The sequence below is a fragment of the Balaenoptera musculus genome, chromosome 7 (assembly GCF_009873245.2).
Source record: "Balaenoptera musculus isolate JJ_BM4_2016_0621 chromosome 7, mBalMus1.pri.v3, whole genome shotgun sequence".
Classification (NCBI taxonomy): domain Eukaryota; kingdom Metazoa; phylum Chordata; class Mammalia; order Artiodactyla; family Balaenopteridae; genus Balaenoptera; species Balaenoptera musculus.
In genome coordinates, this window is record NC_045791.1 from 28,765,436 (window position 1) to 28,777,838 (window position 12,403).

General features: G+C 37.2%; 1 pseudogene; it reads right to left on the reverse strand.

The window, feature by feature from the left end:
* Positions 1 to 8,677: 8,677 nt before the first annotated feature.
* On the reverse strand, positions 8,678 to 9,517 carry LOC118898388 (annotated as a pseudogene).
* Between the last annotated feature and the right edge of the window lie 2,886 nt (positions 9,518 to 12,403).

Consider the following 12,403-nt stretch of genomic DNA (forward strand, 5'->3'; position numbering starts at 1 on the left):
AATCAATATTTACTATTCATTTCTTGTGTTCAACAAAACAGGGATTTAACTTTTTTTTAATTTTAATGAAGCACTAAGGCTATAATAATTCTACAATGCAATTGTCTTGATATGAAATATTGCTAAATGGTGTTGCTATTTCGAGAAAGAGCAGTGTGAAATGGAAGGGTATCCCTATTTGTGAAATGTTACTTTGGGAACATTCAATTCATACTCGGCCAAGCAGGGCGACTCACCAGTTTTCAAAGATAACTTAAGCTGTCTCCTTGGTAAGGCCCTAAACTAGGATCATTCAGATGAGTCTTTGCCCTTATATTTTTCCCTCTTTATCCTAACACAGACTTCATGATAATGATTCTGTTTCAGCTCAACTATTTCCTTTTTGAGGTATGTGTGAGTGTGTGTATGTGCGCGTGTGTATGTAAAAAACTCTTCTATACAACCATCTTTTTCTGCAGGAGGAAAAGGTTTCTTTCCCCCTTTCCCCTCCCAATTCCTCCTGATTATTTAGTTCAAAAAAAACCTCAAGGAAAATGCTAGAGGGAAAAAATAAGAAAATGGGACACATGAATACTGTATTCTGAGACAAGACTGAAAGTCTCTGGCATATTTTTATTTATAGAGCTGTGATCTGATCATTCTATGACTTTTCTTTGGAAAATGACTACAATTTTTTATTACAGAGTCTAAAAAAGAACTGGACAATATACCGATATGTTACATTACAACATGAATACCCTTTATCTAGGCAACAGAAACAATAATGGCTTTGCCCCTTACTTTCAGGTCAAAGCAGAGTCCTTTAGTGCCCACCATTACCTTTCCAAATGCTACATAAATGCCCAAGTTTCCTTATATTTCTGTCTTCTACTTCTGTGTACAGTTTAAAACCCAGTGTATTCTGTTCTTCATTTGCTTTTGTTTTTGTTATTATTTGGGGGCCAAGGGGACATCTTTTTGAAAATCCCACCATTCCCATGAGGTTTTTCAGATTTTATCCTGATTAGCTTATTTGCTATTAAAATTTAATTAATAATATATTTTCAGCTGCACAGCTTCTGTAGTGTCCCTATATTATTTAAAATGAGATTTAGAGCAGGACGGGAATTAAACATAAAATATATACCTTTGCCATCTCATCACATAGTTCATGTGGCTTCTCTGCCTATAAAATATTCGTGTAACAGCAGTGTGGGGTAGGTCTGTGCTAAGTTCCTCTCTGCGCCTTCCTGCCATTCATAATTCATGCAAGCTCTTTGAGTGAGTTACAGTTTGGTATGCACTCTGGGGACAAATAATATCATTTATGTATTGTGATTGCTACTCTACTCTATCTTCCTTTTTATTGACAAGAAACAAGGGTGTTGCTTGTAGTTTTGAAACTAAATGGGGTGCAGAAATCATCCTTCTCTTTCTGAGAAGGCACCTTCTTTCTGCAGGAAATGCTATTGTAAACTGTACTGTTATAAATGGTGTGTTAGTTCTCACGATATTCCTTTCTCAACGTCTGAAGTATCAAAGTGTTCCTTTAGCATTCAGTGGAGAGAGCCATTGAAAAAGCGGGAGGTTAAGGACACGTTCCTAAAGTCTGGAAAATCAGTGGGACACTAAAAAGGGAACTGAAGTGGACCGGAAGGAACCTCTTGAGGGTGATTTAAAAAACCAGACACTGATTATGAACAGAGCTTTTACCCAAGGAACTGGAGAGGGCCAGCAAACCCATTCTACTGCACTCCAGTTAAATGTCTAATAGTTGAGATATTTTCTGCACAGCCCATAAAGGATAATGAGGAAGGCTTTGATAGCTTTAAAGAAAGTTGCTCTGTGGCCTATCACAAAAACATGATCTGAGTGTAAGTGGCAAATGCTTGCAGACCCCAAAATGAAAAGGGGCATTGTCAGTTAGGTAAGACAGTTATCTTGCTAATTGCACAGGAAAAGGATCCTGATGTGAATTTGTACCAGAGGGAAAAATAAAAGCAAGTGATGTCAGAATGTAAAATCTAAGATCTCATTTACTTAAGCTGAAGTCTTCTGGAGACCTTGAAATTATCTATGATTTTACCTCTACATGATAATGATTTAATGTAGGTCAAATTAAGGATTAACCTGCATTCTTAATTTGATTGTATTGTGTTTTTTGGGGATTATGAATTGTTCCTTATATTAGTTGGGGTTTAAAGTATTATTATATTACTTCTCTCCTGTTGCAATAATTTCTGAGATTATTCTTGTATATCACCACCCCCCAACTCTAGCAAAGATAGACTTCATGAATAATTTAAAAAAGAGAAAAGAACATTCATGTGGAAGTATTTATATTAAGTTCGGTAATGAAGAAAACAAGTTTCATTAACTGTTCTTTTCATGGTGGCTTTGCTACTCTTAGGAAAATTCTATTAAAAAGAGAAACCCTAAAATCTTCTCTCAAGGCACTGGGGACACTTGCATTGACCTTGTATTCACTCCTTCAGAATATGGGAAGGTTACATTGAATAAGAGCGAGGTTGAATACTTCTACTCATAGAAGTAAGTTGCTACATGGTTGATAGGCTAGTCCACCAAGAATGAAGTGATGCTTTCTTCTGGTTTTAGGCAAGAATTAATCAATCAGTTGATTAGCTTACAAACGTTGATTGCACACCTTCTTGCCATGATACCCAAGTAAGTGTTGAGAGTTAGCTGAAACAGCACACCTACACACACAATGGAGAAAGATAAGTACTCAAAGATTTTCTTTAATTTATGCATACTTCAAACAAAATTTAATGCACAGTAGAGCTATGTCCAATAAAGTGGACTTCCATAGCATCAAATAACAATGCTTTTTGAATTGATGATCCGAGAGAATGGGCAATGTAGTGTCCTACAAGGAATGTCCTCAACCACTTACTGAAAGCTTACTGCTTACATTTACATGGATGTACTGGTTATGATTCTCTCTTTATCCTAGCACTGCAGTCCTGGAAGACTGACTGAGAGATGGCAAAATGGGGCACTAAGTCAAAACTGGTCATCCCCACACTTGGATTTGTTTCAGCTCCAGTGCTGGTCAGTGTGGTATCATTGATGGCTAGATGCCTTCTCTTATGATTATTCCACTGTCTATGTCAGCAATTCTCAAGCTTTTTGGTCTCAATAACCTTGTTTTACTAAAACATTATCGAGGGCATTCAGTAATAGGGTGTTGTATCTATCAGTATTTACCCTAATAGAAATTTAAGCTGACATTTAAAAACATGTATTTATTAATTTATTTTTAAAAACAACCAAACCATTTCATTAAACTGTTTTTCAGGAAAAGTAACGACTTTTTCCAAAACAAAAATATTTAGTGAGAAGAGTGGTACTGTTTTATATTTTAGCAAATCTCTTTAATGTCTGGGTTCTCATATTTGCTTCTTCATTCAATTTGTTGTCATATCAAATAGTGTGTAGCCATTGGAAAACTTCACTGTATACACATGGGAGAATGAGGGTTAAAAAGGCAAAAAATATTATTATGCAAATAGTTTTGATTCTGTAGAATCCCTGAAAAGGTCTCAGGAACCCTCAAGTATCCTGATGTATCACAGTGTTGGTCTATAATGTGTTGAGGCTGTATGTCTATCTACCTACCTCATATGAGTTCATTGCAACACCTGGCACATACTAGGTACTCAATACTATTTCTCTTCCAATTATTCTTCTCCAGCTCAAAATAAATCTTTTAGATTTATGCTTTAGGGCTCAGATAGCTTCAGATCTTAATGATCTTTTATGTATACCTGAGGGAGAACATTCTCTCACCCTAGATCTCTTCTCAGGACCACTTTTCTTTACCTTTGAAGAAGGTTAAGAAAGAAAAGGATAAGGAAGTGGGAATGGAAAAAAAATAGGTTCTTAGGATCCTTATGAAGGATGTAATTACATATCTGGGGTCCTGGATTTCTGTAATCCTTAAGTAGCCAATCCTAGTGGATTCTAAAATATTTTCAGAAACATACTAATTTCAAAGCAAATAAAGTATTGATAGTGTGTTGCGTGGTACAGCTGAGGTATGATTGGAGGGACACATCTGGAACCTGTTGCTGTTTCATCATCTGATAACTGATGCAACAGATCACAGCATATAAACATAAGTACCCTACTTTTCAGATAGATAACTCTATCTGTCAATGGTCAGATCAATCCAGTGTATTTAAAGCTTGGACAAAAAATATTTTTTTACAGTTTGATATTGAGTTTTTGATAATGCAATGTTAAGATTCATTTGTTTAGCTAATGCTTATGGATCATCTGCCGTGTGCTATGGGTAAAGCAATGTAGAAAGAGATATGATTTCTACCTTCAAATGCCTTGCATTCTAGTGAAATCTACCCATAAAACATGGTAATTAATGATACGTAGTAATGAATGTTAGGATGTGGAGAAAACAAGATGTTTTAAGAACTTGTAAAAAGGGGCATAACCCAGTCTTTTAGGAAGAGTGAGCCTTCAGAGGGAGAGATAAATTACCTAAGCAATGAGTGGAGCTGGCCTGGTTGGAATTCATATGAAACTGGGAAGATATGCCAAGTAGAAGGAGAGTTGAGAGAGAGCACAATCCATTTGCTGATGTGAGAGAATTTCAGTAGCTAGAGTGAGAAGTTTGTAGGCCAATGAGTGAGGGGTTGGAAATGTAACAAGGAAGGGATTTGAAAAGAGTTTACATTTAATTTTGAGATTATTATGGAGTCTTCAAAGGGTTTTAACTAAAATATCATCACAAATAGGCTTGAATTTTGTCAAGTTCACTCTGGCTGCAGTTTGGACATAAAAACCAAGACTCGTGTTGTGTTGATCCTAGAAAAAGGGAATGGAGGCCTATATAGATAAGGCAGCAGCAAAAGTGATGACAGACAGTGGACACATTCTAGAGATATTGAGACCGCTGAATGAATAGGCTTTAATAATTGGTGCAGAGGTGGGGACGGAGTGAAGAGGAAAAATTAGTGTAATGCTCAGGTTCCTGGTATAAGCAGTTGAGTACTTTCATTGAAATGGGGATCCCAGTAGGAGAAATGTTTGAGTACAGATGTCAGGGAAAGATGATGAATTCACTATTTTTGAGATATCCAAGTGGAGTTGTTGAATATTACATAGCATCTATGGAATCCACTAGACTATGACATCCATTAGGTTAAAGTTTATGGAATTATGGATTTCACAAGATTATGGAATCCACTAGACTAACCATCATTAAATGGAAAACTATATTGCTTTGTTTCTCCATTGTCTATCATATATCTGCCTCATAGTAGAAGTTATTTATAGAATAAATGAAAAAACAAATGGCATGAATAAAGAAATATGAGGGTCAGAGGAGAGATTTGGAATAACTAGCTAGATTTAGAAGTCATTAGCATGTGGGTGATAGTTGAAGTCAGGGGAGTAGTTAAAATAACCTATGTAGGTAACAGAGGGTGAAATGAGAAGGGACATTAAAAAGTGTCCAGAAGAATTGCAACATATAAAGAATAGACAGTGGAAAATGAATCTGCAAGAGCTATAAAGAAGAGCCAAACATTGTAAATTATATCTATTAACATTCTGTTTATAAGCAGCAGAGGCTGACTTTCTATTTTAAGCAAAATTTAAATTTACTTGAAGAATATCTGGAGATAACAGAAATGAAGAGAAAATGGAGAACTAGTTTTGGAAAACAAAATGAGATCTGGGGAACTGCATAGAATGAACTCTTAACAAGTGTGATGCAGCAAGAATTGTGGGGTCTTCTGTCACTGCCAGTCCATGAATATGATGTCTAACCATCCCTACACCCTGACTTGATCAGGCGTTAAAGTCCCAGGAGAAAGTGTGTAGTTGGCTGAGTCCTACCTACAGCACTATTTCCTGTGCTGGGGAAAAGAGAAGGAGGTTCTGTCCCTTCAGCTTCCTTGATGGGAAGCAACCATTATCTCCCACCAAAACTCCACACCCATGGGGCAGTCCCCGAAAGGGAAAGAGAGGTGCCCATCGCAAGGGGAGGGGAATGGATGCTGGGTAGAACAAGAAATGACAAACGTCATTATGAGACAAAAGATAGAAAACTGTATTCCTCTTCTAAATCGAGATAAATTTAGGTGAAAGAGAAAAGCAAAGCCTTCTTCACTGGCAGCAGCAACAGGAGGTCATTGGTAACTTTGGCAAAAGTAGTATGAGCTGTGTAGTGCTGCTGGAAACCAGACTGGAATAGATTGGGGAGTGAGAGTAGGGTGACAGAGTGAAAATAGCTCGTGTAGAGGACCATTTCAAGAAGTTTAGTTTAAATTAATGCAAGAGAAAATTTGCTTTTATGATTTGGAAACATTCAGTATGGCAGAGAAAACAACTTTGCCCTTAAGTAGGGATTTTCTAATTCTGATGGTCAGGGAAAGAGTTTTTAAGACCGCATGACCCTAGATGGGTAAATTTCCATATCTGGGCAATTACCATACATTGGAATTTCTTGTTCTTTTTGCAAGGCATCAGTAAGTTGCACAACTCTGTGAATTGCTTTGCTTTTGCCTCTTAAATTCTTGGCCACATGATTTATCACTTAAATGCTTCCATGTATGTTGCTGTTATATTGATACTTAATATTACTGTCTTTGTATTTCTCTCTAACTAGAATTTCAGACACATTGTGGGCAGGGAGCTGTTTCATTTCTCACAGTACCTGTCACAATAGTGGCATGAAATAGTGCTCAGGCTCAGGGAATATTGATTGATTAGCTTATTGATTTTTAAGAACATTGACTGGAATGACATTTACCCACAAATGTTCACACAGAAAAGATTTTTAAATTGTTTTCCTCCTTGAAGTGTCCTTTGATATCCACTCTGGCTTCCTTTTACCATCAAAGTTGTTATGAAAATGAATGAAAAACAACATGCATTTTTGCATTTTAAGGTAGAATAAACTTTTAGATTGGAAACTTCCAAAACAAACTGAAACCAATGAAAAGTATATTTTACTGCTTTATATCTAAAAATGGCACTGCTCAATTTAAGCTATTTTTAAAACCTGTGTATTCATGCAGCTTGCATACCAAAATGAAAATTGGTGAGCTATAAACCCTTGAAAAACAGGGTTTATAATGGAAACAGTAATTGACCCTTAAGTACAACATCAAAAATACAATACTATATAATACAAAGCCCAGGGCTTGGGATCCCATCTCTGCTCTAACCTCAGACTGGCACACTAACCCAACACCACAAAGCCAACTAATAGTTATATTCTGAGATGTTTTCTTCTTACATGGCAGAAAAGTAGATATGTGATCCAATAGCCACATGCAGCTAAGCTTTGCAGGACCAGTACTCCGAATACCTTTAATGAACTCACTACTCCAGAGCTATAACACTATTAGCTAATTAGACTTGCTAGGAAAGACCATTCAATTAAAAAAAGAAAAGAAAAAAAAAAACCTGCTACTACTAGCTCTGAAGTTGTACTTTGTTGTACCATAAACTTTGGGTGTGTAACTTTATACCACAGGATTCAGTGAGGGTAGAGTAACCAATTGTCAGGAAAGCTCATGGAATTACCAAAAATATTTTCAAAGTATTTAGAGTTGTCTTCAACTTTGCTCTAGTTCATAGATGGTCTAGTTTCCCATTTCCAAGCCACAGCTATCCATTTTTAATCGTGAGAAAATGCAATCTAAACTAAAGAGGAAAATAAAAGTATTAAACTTGACTAATGAGGTATGAAGGATAAATCCAGATTCCAGGTTATACCTGGATCTAGGCAAAAAGGGGAGTATGTATACTAAGGATCTTAACCTATTCTGTTTTTTTTTTTTTTTTTTCTTTATGGGAGTGGGGCAAGGGGTTAAGGGAGTTTGTTGCTGAAGAAGGAAAGTTCAGAGATTCCTTTCATTTTAAAGTTGAAATGTGAGAGCATTGCCAGCTTATTCCTTTAAGAAGCTTCCAAAGAATTTGTCAGCTAAGAATAGTCAAGATTTTGCCTTTTTAAATGTCATATATTCACACATATTTTCGATGAGTTATGTTTATCAAGGGGCAGTTAGCAGGAGTCTCTGGTGTTTTCTTGTGGGGCCTTCTGTTTCTGTTGCTACCTTAAAAACTAGTGAACTTGATAAAATGAAAATGAGTGACACATTATTGGCTCTGTTCATACTATCTCTTCATCTATACCCTGTGACTAAGTGAGCTTGGGAGAGAGGTCCCTGGGAGAAGATTAGAATTGGGACGGGGTGGGTATTTTTCTCTGTGGGAGTTTTTCGAAGATTTTAGAAGTGACAGTGCCTGTTTTGGGATTCAGCAATTTTGCTAAATGCAATTAAAATATAGGGTTTTTATTATAGTGATTTGAAAAACTGATGTGCATCTTAAAATCTCAGTGCTTAGAAGTTTATTTACCTATTATTATAATTGTTTCATTTAATAAATCTGATGTTACAACAGAGCACTTCCATGATTTTTTTCATGTCTTTCTTCAAACACTAAGATCTATCTCAAATAACATCATGGTATATACTACCATTCTATTTACTCAATGTCATATCAAAGCATGCAGACCTCACCAACACACACTTTTTTTTTTTTTCAGAAGAATGTAGTTTGATATTTATTTTAGTATAAAAGGTTTGTGCACAGTGTAGCAAATACAGCTTTTACAAATCTGTTTTGAAAACGTGGTGGTTGTTTATTTGGGTTTCATACCCTTAAATACTTCATCCATCAGTTTTTTTACTTCTTTGTGTCTTATAACTGTGCTTGGCTCATGCAATCTTGAAGTTTAGCTCCAGTCAGTCCACTTCCACCTGGTTTGTGAAGACAACATAGCTTGCCTTCCTCGTCCATTACTGCTGTTAAGGTTGCAGTTGCCAGATGTTCCTCCTCTTCAGTAGGGTCAACTATAAGCAGAGTGTCATCAAACACAGCAAAGGAAATTGCAACCGATGAGTTCTAATATTCAAATAACTTTTCTTCTTTAAATGAACTTCTGCTACAGCAGTTTCTTCACTTATAGTAACTTCAGGCCACTGTACATTTTTGAAAGCTGCAAACAAAGCAAAGGTACAAGCATCCAAAATGTTTCCATCATGGTTGAGGCAAATGAGATCACAGTATAGAACCCAAGCAAGCTTTCCTGGAGAGATACCTAAGTCCTCTTTCTGAATTATCTGTGAATTTTCAATGATATCTGTAATGAACTGGCCAAGTGGCTGGCCACTTGGGCCTCTTCTCCAGGAGGTCCAGACCGAAATCTCCAGGAACATGGAGGTGATAGATCCAAATTAGGAACAACATATCCTTTATCAGTGGCATCTGTTGGTGGTGCTCCAAATTCCACTTTAATTCCACAAATTACTGTCGTATTTCCCAGCTTCACTAAAGAAGAACCATCTGCAGTACCAATTGAACCTACGTGGACAGTTGTGGTCCTCAATTCACCAAGTTCTCTTCCCTCAGGACGGCAATTCACTTTCAAACATCTCGTGTAATACTCCAGAGGTTCCACAGTTTTGAACCCAGACGCCATCTTCCACCCGCGGGTCCAACACACATATTTGAACACAAATACACACTTTCTTTATTTTCTTTTTCTGTTCCTTCTTTCATTCCTTATAATTCCTTCATATACTGAGTTTGCTTCACCGTATTTTAAACTCTCCATTAATTCTGCAGTTTTATTCATGGCTTATTATGCTATACATAAAAAATTATGAGGAGGGTTAAATTGTTAAAAAATTAACTGATACTTTCCCTTTCCTTTGAACCCTTTGGTCCTTTCCAGAAAATTCAGGGAAGAGATAACACATCAAAATGCAAAGTGAAAATAAGTAAAGTCTTAGCTTTCGGGTTTCAAGATCCTGCTCTTTGGGGAAAGTCAAAAGAACTTAAGGCATGGGCAAAATATTTGGAAAACTACCCAATAAGGAAAGAATCAAGATGTCCTCTTGCTCATTAGATAAAACTTCCTTGGGCTGGGGGCATGAAGAAAGTTGGAAAATAAACATTGAGAGTTTAGAATGGGTGGGTCCCCAAGAAAAGAAAAAGGCCCATGTCCCAGTGTCATTGGCTGACTCTAGGTGGGTGGGGAGAAGGATGCACGAGGGGAGGGAATGTGGGGCAACAATAATCTTTAGCAGGATTGCATCTAAGTCCCAAGGGGCTTACACAGAGCCAAGGCTTCAGACAAGGGCCCTGAGGATCAAGGTCACGGCCAGGAGGAGAACCTCTGAATTGTCTGGTGACCTGGGCTTCAATGCCCAGTTCACACAGACACCTGCCGAACTCATTCAGGTCTGGTGGCTTTCTCTGTCTTCCTTCTTTCCCAAGAACCTCTTGGATCCCTGAGCAAAAGATTTCTAGGCCCGTGGTCCACTGGGACACAGGAATCTCTGAGAGGCCCTTTGCCATCTTTTTGGCGCAAGGGAACTATTCTGTCATGAGATGCAACAAGCTCTCTGAGCCAACTGAGGTCCACTTGCCTCAACTCACCTTGCAGCCTGCACTCTGCCAGCATCTCAGACTCCACGTGGAGGGGGCAATGGTCTCTCCACACTGGATTCCCAACCCAGTCTAGGATTTCTGTTCTTTCCTCATTTGGAGCCTGACCAGATGGAGGAGGAAGCAGGGAGCTGGAAGTCTTTCTTAGCTTTCAAAGTATGATCCTCCAAGAAACTGTACTCTCAGCGTAGAGTACAATCATGGTCCTAATTCATTAATTCGTACATTTTCTATTACCTGAGTTTTATTTTCCTGCTTCTTCCTGAGGACCAAGCTAAGACTTGTTTGGTTTATTTATTTATGTATGTATGTATGTATGTTGTGGCATCCTTTCCTAGAGGTAAAAATCATAGAAGGTGTTAATCAATTAAATCAGGAAGGTCCAAGAGCCCCGTGAAACTACATAGAAAATATATGAGTTAACATTTCAAAATATCATCCTGCCACAACTATTTGTGCCATATTTATTTAACACTTGTCTCTCCTGCTAAAATCTAAGCTCAGCGAAGACATCATTTTGCTCATCACTCTATCCCTAGCACCTTGTACATTGCCTGAAACACAGTAAATACTCAATAAATATTGTTGAATAACTGAATAAATAAAATGATAAATGAAATACCTAAGCAATTCTTGTTACTATTTTGTGACATGCCCCACCATTCCCTCAGAAAGGGCCTTACTCGGTTTATTTTATCCATTACTAGCTCTGGAAACTACTGGTTGCAACCAATGTTTAGTAAGACTTTTCTTTACTCCCTGATTTTGCAAATTTATTACACTTTTAATGCAAAATTAGGTGAGATCCAGAAATGTAGAGTTCTTTTTAAACCACTTGATCTGAGTGTGCTCTGAACATATGTATTGAGAGAAAGTACTTTTCTAGATTAATGGAGAATTTCCAACAAATTGCTTGGCCTACAGTAGTTAATTTATTTATTTTTTTCTTGAGTGTAACGATACAAAGTATACTGGGTTGAAATGAGAAACAGAGGACTCATGGAAACTTATTTTGTTCTGAGTATTATAAAGTAAGATTTTTTGAAAGAATACGTTAGGTTTTAGGTTATTCTTGGCTCAAAGCAAAGATTTAAGATGAATTCACCTCTGATTCTTCTGTGACGTGCTCTCTACACTCTGTTTCAGTAACAATTACCTGCTAAAAATTCCTACTCCCCAGGCCCTCGTACCTGCCTGTAGTTCTCATTGACCTAAATGGAGGTTAAATGTACGTTGCTGAAGGGAGAATTCCAGGCTCCAGAGAGTATCTCTCTTGTAAGTGACAGAAGTGTGTGTGGTGTGTGTGTGTGCATGCAGAAGCCACTAAACCATATATTTTTACCCCTAAAAGGAAAGCAAGTCAATTCTGGGAACTGAAAACTAGAATAAATATCTACTTCCAACTATATAGGACATGTAGATTCACAGAGGAAAATATTTCCACTCTAGTCATTGATTCCTTTAAAATAGACTGTAAGCTTCCTAAAGATTGTGTGTGTGTGTGTGACTACTAATCTGTGGAAAATCTGTGTAATTAGACTCAAAATGACATAGACAGCAGCAAAAGAGGAGAGGTGTGTTTCCTGTAGATCATGCGGCGCCAATGATGCTGTTTACTCTCCTTTACTGTGGGTCTAATTTGGACTTCCATCTCAAGGTAAATATCAGTTTAGGCATCCAGGTATAGCTTCATTAAATAATGTAAAATGCAACTTTGAAAAAGCATTAAATACGTATTGAACACACATTAGATAAAACTGTAGCTAGTCGACCTGTATTAAGTACTTACTAAGTACTTACTGTCATATTTTCACTTTTCTTTTTAATAGTTCCTGGATTTAGTTGAAAGCTCATGTCCTAGAAAAAAATTGGGTGGAACACTGAGCAATTAGCTAATAAATTTAACTGGAAGAGG